This window comes from Columba livia, chromosome 1, assembly GCF_036013475.1.
Source record: "Columba livia isolate bColLiv1 breed racing homer chromosome 1, bColLiv1.pat.W.v2, whole genome shotgun sequence".
Taxonomy (NCBI): domain Eukaryota; kingdom Metazoa; phylum Chordata; class Aves; order Columbiformes; family Columbidae; genus Columba; species Columba livia.
Window position 1 is genome coordinate 209,930,556 of NC_088602.1, and position 12,357 is coordinate 209,942,912.

The following is a 12,357-nucleotide window of genomic DNA, read 5'->3' on the forward strand; positions in this document are numbered from 1 at the left end:
CTGATTGTGAGAAGGCACCTGATGGACCGTGTGGCACAAGAACACCATGGCATGACCATAGAGAGAACGTCCAGGGACTTACCTAGAGCCTGGTGTAGAGGAAAGAAAAAGGTTTGCAATTGAGGTAATTACAGTTTGTAATGAGCTTACATCTCAAGCATTCAAACTGTCAAAACCTTCACAAGGGAAGTTAGTATTTTCTCTGTGTATTTTAGGGAGGTCTCACCAAAGACACAGTGAGGCTTGCCAGAGGGCACAGAGAAAGGCATGAGCAGCACATACATACGTACATATATACATATATACTCTGCACAAGCTTTCTTGCTGCCTCATGAGATGTTGCCAGAGAGAATCCTCATCAACCTTAGCAAATCCTTACAGAACACTTTTTCCCAGGAAGGCTGCTTTTGAATGCACCTTGTTTTCTTGCCAACAGGTATTTCAGAATTACACACGCTGAAGAGGATGATTTTGAAGCGTGGAAGTCTCCAGATAGCTCATGTTTAGGCAAAGCATCTAGTATTGCATGTTCATGTGTCATTTTTAGCTCGCCCACTCTCCCTGCTGCTTTCCAGGAGAGAGCACTAAATAATCAGCAGGCCCATCCTCTGCACAGTGCAGTTACGCTTTGCTAGATAATCTCCCAGTACATTTCCAGCTGCATATATGTGTTCCCAGACAGCGCCACTGACGTGGCAGCAACCCGCTTGCTACAAAGCACCTGGACAATATGAGCAATGGGGGCAATTTTGGCACCAAGCCTGCCTGGAAAAAGAGAATCCCCTTGCGAGGGGTCTGGCTTGTGTGTTGGTGCTCATTGCAAATGCTCCTTGGCTCATAGGGGATAGAGTGGGTGGAGGAGAGATCTTTTGGGAACATCTTTTCACAGAAACCCAGAATGTCAGGGGGTGGAAGGGACCTGGAAAGCTCACCCAGTGCAATCCCCCCATGGAGCAGGAACACCCAGATGAGGTTACACAGGAAGGTGTCCAGGCGGGTTGGAATGTCTGCACAGAAGGAGACTCCACAACCCCCCTGGGCAGCCTGGGCCAGGCTCTGCCACCCTCACCAGGAACAAGTTTCTTCTCATATTTAAGTAGAACCTCTTGTGTTCCAGTTTGAACCCCTTACCCCTTGTCCTATCATTGGTTGTCACCGAGAAGAGCCTGGCTCCATCCTGACACTCACCCTTTACATATTGATCACCATGAATGAAGTCACTCCTCATGTCTTCAGAGCCCCAGCTCCCTCAGCCTTTCCTCACACGGGAGATGCTCCACTCCCTTCAGCATCTTGGTGGCTGCGCTGGACTCTCTCCAGCAGTTCCCTGTCCTGCTGGAACTGAGGGGCCACAACTGGACACAATATTCCAGGTGTGGTCTCACCAGGGCAGAGTAGAGGGGAAACAGAAACTCTCTCGACCTACTAAGCACCCCCCTCCCTTCTAATCCACCCCAGGAACCATTGGCCTCCCTGGCCACAAGGGCCCAGTGCTGGCTCATGCTCATCCTGCTGTCCCCAGGATCTCCAGGTCCCTTTCCCCTACACTGCTCTCCAACAGGTCGTTCCCCAACTTATACTGGAACCTGGGGTTGTTTCTACCCAGATGCAAGACTCTACTCTGTTCACTAAGCTCTTATTGCGGGTAGAACCAAGCTGTTATGTTTCATAGCAAATAGCTATTCAGACAACATGTTGGCTTATCCACTCACAATGTCCACACACACACACGAGAACCCATCTGGAGCCACCGTTGGAAGGCCAACCCTGAAGGTGGTTGGAAGAAGAAGGTGGGACTGACACACCAGTGGCTTCTAAGTGTTTGGAAAGTCCCTCGAGAGCACATGGTCTCACCAGGTGTCTGTGGAACCCCGTAATCTTCAACTCCGTGTAGCAGCCACCACTCTCTTAAGTATGGTCCAAGTCATAGAATCATAGAATCATTTTGGTTGGAAAAGACCCTCAGGATCATTGAGTCCAACTTAAGCCAACGCTGTCACTAAACCATGTCCCTGAGAACCTCATCTTAGTCGCACAGCCCCTTATTGATGCTCGTATGTGCTCATGGTCTTGCACAGATTTGGCAGGCTCTGGCTGTCCTGAGTTTATCAGTTCTTAGGGATTCAACAACGGCACAAGTCTCCTGAGAACACCAGACCTTAGGAAACTTTCTGACACTACTTTGCCAGCATTTACTTTTCCATTCTTCAGTGTGTTGTTCTCTGGTAACTATTTTTCCATCCCAACGTGTGGAAGCTGATCACAAAGATGGGGCATTTATAACGTTCACAGGGAAGACAGTTTCCAAAAGGGAACAAACTACATGAAGGTTTTGCAAACTTTGCAAAGACCCAGGAACCCTCTTAGATCTTAGATCTGAGCTATGCACAGTGTAACTTACCCCATGACCCAATCCTCAGTCTTAAAAGACAACAGATAACTTCTCCAGTTCTGTTCTCTGCACCAATTCTTGCCTATAGCAGTTTGGGAGTCCTGACATGACCCTACAAGACACAATGTTTTATGGATAAGGCTTAGAGATTCTGTTTTGTAATGCTGCATGAAACACTGCCAGCTCCACCAGCACTTAGAGAGTAATCGTTCTATGGATGTGGCCCTTTGGTGTTTAAAGAGACAAGGAAATACTCCTCCAGACGGCAAAACAAAATATTTTCATGGGGACTGTAAAAGCTCATGAGGGTTTCACAACCTCCTCTTTACAGCCCCGTAATCTTTAGTGGATTTTAATTATCACACTATTTTTGAAGCCTGTGCCAGACACAAGAGCAGAAGTGGAAGGCAAAGCAAATTGCTCTGGTTCTTTCCACAGTTGCGTATCAGTCACCATCTCGTCCTGTCCCAAGTGCCTCCTCTTGATTAAGGATGATATAAACTTGCCTGGCAGATATATACATACAAATATATATATATATATATGTACACACACACACACACAGATAGACAGATAAAGCTCCCCAGGGATACCATGGTGTGGGTCTCCTCAGTCTCACAATCTGCCACACATGTGGCTGGAAAGGTTTGCTGAGGAGTCGTTCCACCAAGACTCTCGTTTTGCCTTTTAGTGGCTGCATTTTTATTTTATAAGCATGAGTCATAATTGCAAATTTCTTTTTGAATGTGGTAGATAGCAATAAAGAGGAGGGTACCAGAGAGGGAGAGGGGGAGAGCTGCCAAGAGGAAATTAGCATTGCAGTAATGTTGATTCTAGTGCTTTTAGACAAGTAGGGAGCTTTTTGGGGGTGGAAAGAGAGTCATTTTACTGAGCTGAGCCATGAAGAAGCCACACAAATGGCCCCTTGAGGGCCGATCCTTAGTCCTGAGGATTAATTCCCATAGTAGAAACATGCTACGATCTACAAAGCCCCGTCCATCACTGCAGACCTTGGCCACAAATCTGACTGTGCTTTAATTTCAGGAATTTATTACCCAAAGATTCATCCTACAGCACTTCAAATACCCAGTGACCCACATCAATTATATCGCAGTAGCAACTCAAGCCTCGGGCAAGGCTGGATGTCCAGCGCCGTGTATGTGCATAGCAGGGGATGTTCTGCCCTGAGGAGTTTGCACTCCAAACAGGCGTGACAGATGATCAACTCGAAAGGAAACGCAGATGCAGGGAAGTCAAATGTTGCTCTCCAGGCCGCGGTCCCAGGTGTAACCAGCCCTGCTCTCTCATTGCCAGGCAAAACCATTTTGTCAAGCCAAGCTGGAGCTGCCTGTGTGTCCTGCAGTTTGTAGCTTTTCACATTGAATAGGGAGCGTGGTCAGAAATGAAGCATTTTATTTTATTTTCCTTCCTTTGTTGATTAGATCTAACAACCGAGCCAGGAAAAAGGCAGCTGTGGCCAGAATATAATCATTAAATTTGCTTTTGGATGACCTGTGTGAAATTCATCAGGAGCGATTTGTTGGGAAGTTCATTGCATCGGTGTTCATTATTTACTCTGTTAGGCTTAGGCACAGCGGCAATCAGGGGAGAAAATTGGACTGTTAGAGCCTTGGACTTCAGTGTTTGTAATCTTCTCTACTGAGCTGCAGCATGAAATATATTTGGCGCAGACAAATCTCTCTCTCCGCTGCTGCAGTTCAGTGTGCTCAGCCGGTGGGGTGGCTCTGACAACCGAAGAGGTGAAAGCAGATCTGGGGAAAAGAGAAATAGGAAGCAGCCTGAATCCCGACCTTGGTGCTGAGCATTTCTAAAGGCCTGTGGTGACTTAAATGAATATCACAGTTATTTTTCATGCCTCTGCCACCCAGCTGAGAAAAAGCTGCTGCTCTCACTCCTGGTGAATTCTCCCCCCTCCGTCACTGGACTCTGATGAGCACAAGCAGGTCATGCTGGAGCTGAGTGGTACAGGGACTAAAACCCAGGGGATCCATAAGAAAGAGACTGATGAAGAACTGGTTATATTAATATTTGTATTATACAGATTGTGTTTTCCTGCTCATCAAGGGAAGGATGCAGGAGGAACCAGCCTGGAGATTAAATACCTCTCTCCTTCACTCGTGGTTGTGTTGGTTGCTGGCCTCCTGCCCCGTTAAAGACACCTTGTAATGACAAGCAGTGACACATGACATGGCTTCGTGATTCTGAATGCAGGGAACTCCATCAGCTCTGTAATAACCAGATATCAGGTCTCTTGTGGTATCTACAGCGCTTCTCTGTCAGGACTGGCTGTCAGAGTCTTTGTCCCTGATGCTAAGGGACAGTCTTCAGGGCATCTCTGATCCTTGTTTGTCCCCTAAGCTGGTGGCACATCCCACCACCACCAGCAAGGGACCAGAGGAACACAGAGGTTTTGGTATACGAGGGGCTGGGGACACACAGTGTTTTGGAATGAAGTAAGGGAGATCTCAGCTCCTGGTTGGGACAGACTTTAGGAGCAGAGGGTCCTGGTGCCACCTCGTCCTCCTGGGCAAAGTCTTGTGCCAGGGAAGGTTCAAATTGGGTATTAGGAAAAAATTACTCACAGTATGGGTCGTGAAGCAGTGGAACAGGCTGCCCAGGGCAGTGGTGGAGTCACCATCCCTGGATGGCACATAAACAAGGTTCTTAGGGACATGGTTTAGTGCTAGACTTAGGTTATGGTTGGACTCAATCATCTTCAAACCAAAATGATTCTATGATTCTACAAAAATCCCCAGCAAGCTCAAACTTTCATAAAGACAGAGAGCTAATGAGAGAACTGGGCTTCCCTAGACCCCTCTGACCCCTTATCCAAGACTTTTCAGATTATTGCTTTGCTCACGCAGGGTGCTGGCAGCTGTCCCCACATGGGGACTTCAAGGCAGCCAGTGCTGATGTGGCACCACACACCCACACGCAGCCCCCAGTGGAAAAGCTCAGGGAGATGCAGCAAGAAACACAAAGAGGATCAAGGGGAAATAGAATCATAAAATAGTTTGGGTTGGAAGGGACCTTCTAAGGTCATCTAGTCCAACCCCCAAATTAAAGTCCAGCTACTGGCTGCAGGGAACTGATTTAAGGAGCTGCAGGCTGAATATCAATAATAACACAGCCATAGGAATAAACTGAAGGGAAGGGGTCAAATAGCCCCACACCTCTGCCCCATCACCATGAAAACAGGACCTGCAAAGCTGGGTTTAACACGATCTGAGCAGCACACATGCTGGTTTACACCTTGCTTCTCTTCCAACTCAGAAGCACCAAGGCAACATTTCAGGTTTTTCCCCTTTCTCCCAACATCCAGCTAGGTCCCTTTATTGCTTGGTGCTTGTTGGTGAATCACTGAGTGGATTTAAACGGGGCTTTTGCAAGTGCAAAGAGCTATCAGAGTGCTAGGGCTGCCTATAAATCTGCTTTGCATGTGGCACTTATTTGGGAGCTGATTGTTTTTATAATTGAATAGTAAATCAATGTATTTAAGGCCAGCATTTGCTGTTAACACTTCTGAGTATGAAATGCTCCCTCTGTCAATAGTGGAAGATTTTATTAGGATAATAACCGCTGATTTAGAGCTTCAGTTCTGGTTTTGTTCTTTTTTTTTTTTTTTTTAATACTCAGTTCAGTGTTTGCTGTTCCAGAGCCTGGAGAATTTGGGGAACATTTCACACCACAGACAAGCACCATGTGAAATGCAACGGGAGACAATATCTGGGGAAACATCTCCCACTCTCTGTGCCACACCAGCCCCTTTGGCAATGAAGTAACAGCATATTAACAAGTTTTCCTTCATTAGCACAGCTGGAGTCAATTCTCACCTGCTCAAACTGCTCTAACCCCTTCTTTAAGCTTTCAGCTTGAGAAACTGAGTGCTCTCAGGGCTCTTTGAGACATATTTTTGGGGCCACCTCAAACCACTGATCTTCACTGAGCCAGGCTGGCTGTGATGCTTGTTGCCCTTTCCTTACTCTCCTGGCTACCCAGCAGCCATTCTCCTCCTGATCGAATGCTGGCCTAGAAGATTTATCTCTCCTTGGTGCATCCAGAAATCTCCCTTCTCACATGAAGAGCAGGAACGTGTCAGATGGGGCTGTGAATACCTGAGCCCACGTACTGAGCTGTTGCTCATTAATCACTCAGAAGAGAAGCCCAGGAGTTTAGGGGAACTGTAAAAGTCCCTCATCTGCATGATTAGCTCTTTCCCAGTTGATTACAGATTAAGGACACTCTTCAAACAGCTCCCGTGTGTTTAATGATTCCTTGAACGTGAGTAGATTACCCCAAAAGCTCTGGGTAACCAGAGACAACCCCTTGTGCCATCCTCTCTCTTCCTTTTAGAGGATCAAGAGAGTCTGCATTACCAAAAGCAGAGAGATTGGATGGGAGGACACAAAGATATCTGTGGACACGCAGCCACCAGCTCCCATGGAGGAGTGACCTCTGCCATGTGGAGGACATGGAGGAGGGAAAGGTTGAGTAATGTGGTCTGGGCACAGAGATGACACCGTGGGACTGGAATGGATGCCTTACAGATGGCTGGTCAAAAATGGAGACAGTGACGTGGGACCTGACAGATCTTCTGCAGCAACATGGGCAGAAGGTCCCTCCTCTCCATAACTCCAGTGGCCACAAGACAGTCAGTACAATGTCCCAGAGTGGCTACTCAGGTTAGTAAGAGCTCCTACTGTTAGGACAAAAGTGGCCCCAACCACAGAATGGCTGGGGTTGGATGGGACCTCTGGAGATCATCCAGTCCAACCCACTTGCTTATCCAGGTTCACCAGAGCAGATCACACAGGAATGTGTCCAGGCGGGTTGGAATGTCTGCAGAGAAGGAGACTCCACAACCTCTCTGGGCAGCCTGGGCCAGGCTCTGCCACCTCAAAGGAAAGAAGTTTCTCCTCATGTTCAGATGGAACCTCCTGTGCTTCGGTCTGTGCCTGTTGCCCCTCATCCTGTTGTTGGGCACCACTGAACAGAGTCTGGTCCATCCTCTGACACCCACCCTGGAGATATTTATAACCATTGATAAGATCCCATCTCAGCTTCTCTTCTCCAGCTGAACAGCCCCAGCTCTCTCAGTCTCTCCTCATCAGAAAGATGCTCCAGACCCCTCAGCATCTTTGTAGCTTTCTGTTGGATTCCCTCCAGTAATTCCTTGTCCTTCTTAAACTGGGGAGTCCAGAACTGGACACTGAACTCCAGATGTGGCGTCACCAGGGCAGAGCAGAGGGGGAGGAACAACCTCCCTCAACCTCTCACACTCTTCTTAATGCACCCCAGGATACCGTTGGCCTTGTTGGCCAGAGGAACACAACTGTGTGGTACAAAGATCTCCAAACAGGGCAGGCACCAAAGGAATTGGACACCTTGCGGATGAGCTCCAGGAAGATGCAAGCACAGCCTGAAGGCTGAGACCACTGTGTGCTCCACCAGACACCATCACCCCTCAATGCCACAAGCGTGATGAGATAAAGAGAGCGGTCCTTCTCCATGGAGGTACTGGGCACGTTCAGGGAACATTTTGGGGGTGGGAACACCAAAGCCTGCCAGGAAATGGTGCCCACCCAGGACCATGGAGAAGCTGGAGCTAAAATGTGATAGCAGCTGCTGGGGGCACAGAGGGGTGAAGAAGAGGCAGAGGGAAGGGCACAAATCCTTGGCAAAGCTTAAAAATGGATGCGGTTTCTGGAGGAAGATGCATTTGGTCCTTGCGGTTGACCATGCTTAGACTTCAGTGTGCAATTTGCACCATCTAATTTATGGAAGAATAAAAGCTCAATTTTTCCTCCTTTCTGCTAAGGAAGGAGAACGTGTCCTAGATAAGCCCTTGTGCTGGACCTTGGATGTGGCACTGGAAGCTGGAGGTCTGGGCTGACATTTCCCACCACCTCAACTATTTTCTTTGTCCACCAAAATTACCATTACCACCTAGGCATTTTTTCCCCCCAAGTCTGCTTCTTTCTTTTTTTAATGGCCCCATTCAGGAAAAATCTGTCTCCAGCCCAAAATATAATACCTAAGGCTAGTTTCACTCCAGTTGCCATCCCCCTGTGGAAAGGAGTCTTAAAGGAGCCATGTCATCTTAAAACGGATAACCCGGCAGCCAAACCCTGCACTGCCGAGCCAAACAGATGGGGTGGGGAGAGACAGGGAGGGAGGACAAGTGTGTTTCTGAGGTTTTAATAATCCTTTCTCCTGCCTGAATCATCACAAATCCCAGTGGAAGGGCAGGCATTTTCCAGATGGTAAGAAATAAACTGTGGGACACTTCCACGCTGAGAACTCATTAGCCCTGCTGGCTCTGCTCCAAACTCGATGGCATGTCCATGTAAACTGTATTTGGTCCTGCCCTTTTTCTATCATCTGTTCCCCTGAAATCTCCAGCCTCATCTTACACGGACAAGCTGCCCAGCTAGCTATTAATTTGATTATGTGTGGCCTTTGCCTCTTGGAGAGCTTAGAGCTCAGGCAAATATCTTCCCGTAAACCTACTGCAGGCTAATCCGAGCATCTCAGCTGCCTTCATGCCACCCATCTGCTCGCCGCTCGTTTGATGCTGACCGGTCTGTGTGGAGTCTGGGGAATGGGGAGGTATTTGGCCGGCTTCCAGGTTCCAAAGGCAGAGCACTGGATAAAAAGAAAAAAAGAAAAGAAGAAAAAAAAAGCGTACATGTACGCAAAGGGATTTAAGCCCAGCCACAGCCAAATGTTGCTACTGTGTTTTGCAGAGGCTGCAGAGGTGGTATCTGTCCTGCCACACACCCCCTGCACCCCACAAACTGGGAAGGGGGTTCTGCCGGGCAGTATCTGCACTTGGTGGCTGTCACTGCCACCCACCACAGATGATGGAGCCTCCAGAGCAATCGCGAGGCTCCAAGTCATCCCCTTCTGCTCAGAGTCCCCAACAGGTGTCAGCTGAGGGACAGCAAAGCCACATGAGCAGCACCAGCTCCTGGCAGGGCCCTGTTGCTGTAAGTGTTTCTGGCTGCAGCAGCAACCTGGCTCGGTCAGCAGGGTGGTCCTTATGTGGTTGCAGGATGTCAGACAGACAAAGTCGCGATCATACAATCATAGAATCACAGAATGGTTTGAGTTGGAGGGACCTTTGAAGCTCATCCTGTGCCCCCCCTGCCATAAGCAGGGACATCTTCACCAGCTCAGGTTGCTCAGAGCCCCGTCCAGCCTGGCCTGGGATGTCTCCAGGGATGGTTCAGCCACCACCTCTCTGGCCAACCTGGGCCAGGCTCTTACCGCACTCATTGTAAAAAATTTCCCCCTCATCTCTGGCCTGAATCTCCCCTCTTTTAGTTTAAAACCATCACCCCTTGTCCTATCACAACAGGACCTGCTCAAAAGTCTGTCCCCATCTTTCTTATGGGCCCCTTTTAAGTAGGGAAAGGCCACAATAAGGTCTCTCTGGAGCTTCTCTTCTCCAGATGAACATCCCCACTCTCTCAGCCTGTCCTCATAGGAGTGGTGATCAAGAATAAAAGGTTCTCTGCAGGTTTTTTTTCTCTCTAAAAACTCGTAGCTTTTCCATAGCACAAAGCTTCCCCAGACTGCAGACAGCTTGAAGCCCTTTAACAGCCCTTGGAACAAGCCTCAGCTACAGATGTTTCCACAACTCAGTTGCATAAAAGTGTCCCACCTCCTCTGAGCGTGACTCAATTGCTCTTTGTTTTAAAACATGGAAGGCACAGTAAGAAAACTCACTGCAGCGTGTTTTACACATAGGAAGGTCTGTGCAGGGCCAGCTGTCATGTCCTGTGGTCACCAGGAGTCCCAGCACAGGAGTGACACAGGTGCTGATAATCGTGAAGTCGGGGAGTACAGGGTTTGCACCCAAAAGTTCTCTTTGCAGAAGGCAGAAGCTGCAGATTTAGACTACAAAATGGTGTGGTTTTGAGAAAGAGAATAGTCAAGATATCATGAAAGCTTGAAATACCTACAGCAGCCCAGTGAGTAAGTAACCGCTGTCCTCAAACAGCTCTGATGACTCAGAAATTGTTCTCCTTGATCACAACAAAACCAAAAGCCTCCCAAAAACATACTCCCAGAGAAGATCCCTCCTTCTCTGTCTGGATTTTCCATCTTTTCCTGAGCTCTACAACTTTTGCTGCCCATCCCTGAACACAATCCTAGAAATACACCATCTGCAGAAGAGCCTTTGCAGGGCGGCCTCTGTGCCCCAAGGGCTGCGGGAGGAGGCACCGGGTGCTTAGTGGAAAAGAACTAAATCTCATTAAGGGCTTTAACATTTATGGCCAGCGAGATAATGAAGGAAGGTAATTTGGGGTAGCTTTATTGCGCTTATCATAATGTTTCCCCGAAGCACAAAGATAAAAGTCAGCGGATAATGTCCATAATATGTGAATTTTTATACCTTTTTTTCTTTTTAAGCAATAACCGTTGCTGTCAAATATGGGTGTGTCATTGCATGAACACAAAGGCAATTATGTGATGCGGAAACCCAGCATTATGAGACTCTCGAGGCTCACCTGGCTGTCATGACCCATACTGGAGACCCACTGCAGTTCACAGCAATCCCTTGTCCCCAAAGTTGTTTTACCATGTGCTGCTCTCCCTCTGTTTATCTCACAGGCATTTGAAGACACCCTGACAGAACTTCTCATCCTTCATTTCTGGCTTTACTTTCTCATTTTACCCTCTTCTGCAAAGTAAGAAGATGGGTAGGTGATGGATCAGGAATGGAGGAGTCCTAAAATAAGGGAAAACAAATAACTTTCCTTTCTCTGCACTGATGAACTTATGGAACTATCTGCCACAGGGCACGACTGGAGCCAAGTGGTTCCCGTTCACAATTCAACTTATCACAAAACAATTGCACAAAACTCTTTAGTGTCTTTTCTTAAGATGTACATGAAGAGCAGTTGGTATCTATAAGACATTTTTGCAACCCAAAGCTTGTTTACTACAATTAGGGATTTTTCTTCTTCCTATGGAACATGGTGTGGCGAGCTTCCTATTTCCTCAAGGAGGAATTCTAACAAATCAGTAATTTTTAACATAGTTATGCAGGGCTAAACAAAACCATCCACCCCAGAGGGTTCGCAGCACCCATGACCGCTCGAGCAGCCGTCACCCATGGGTGCACAGAACCCCAGTTCAGCTCCACATGCCCCCAAATCGACTGCAGAAGCCAGTCAGGCTGTGGTGATAAAAAAGCCACAAGACAACAAAGATATTTCAAAAGCTGTCATTTTACATCCCCCTGCTGTGACAGCTTGATTGCTCATTATTTCCCAAATGTTTGCTGCAAAATTATATAGATTTTTTTTCTACCGCTTTGAAATTGTGCTTTTGTTGTTGTTGTTGTTAAGGAAGTACATTGCTTCACCATTTCAAACAGCCCCAGATCCTCACCCCAGCAGGTGGCTGAGACTCCCAGTATAAATTATCAGTGTCACCAGTCAGATAAAATGTCACTCCCAGACAAAAACTGGGATAAGCTGGGCTGGCCGGTGACTAAACCAGCTGCCTAGAAGCCAGGGCCACAGAAACCCTTATTCTTGTCACGGTGCCACTGAGCAAACCACCATCTTGCACAGAGCTCATTTTGGTCTGGGGTGCTGTGACTGGATAACAAAGCTCTGGAGATTATTTGTCTGACGGTATTGAGTGTGTGTCAGGATCTGGGACACGCAAATGGAGGGAAAACCCTGCTGTGGAGGAGTGGGGAAGGCGAGGAAATGCGCATGAGGGCGACCGCAGTGCCTTCAGCCTCAGGTACCGCCTGAGGAGGCCGTCTGTGAGGCGGACTACAACTCCCAGCATGCTCTGCGGCTTGGCGGGCCCTACGAGTGAGCCCCGCGCAGAGAACTGCAGCTCCCATCCTGCACCGCTCCACTTGCCGCATTTTTATTGGCTGTCCGTCGGGCTGGCGCCAATTCCCGTCCCCTCAGGGG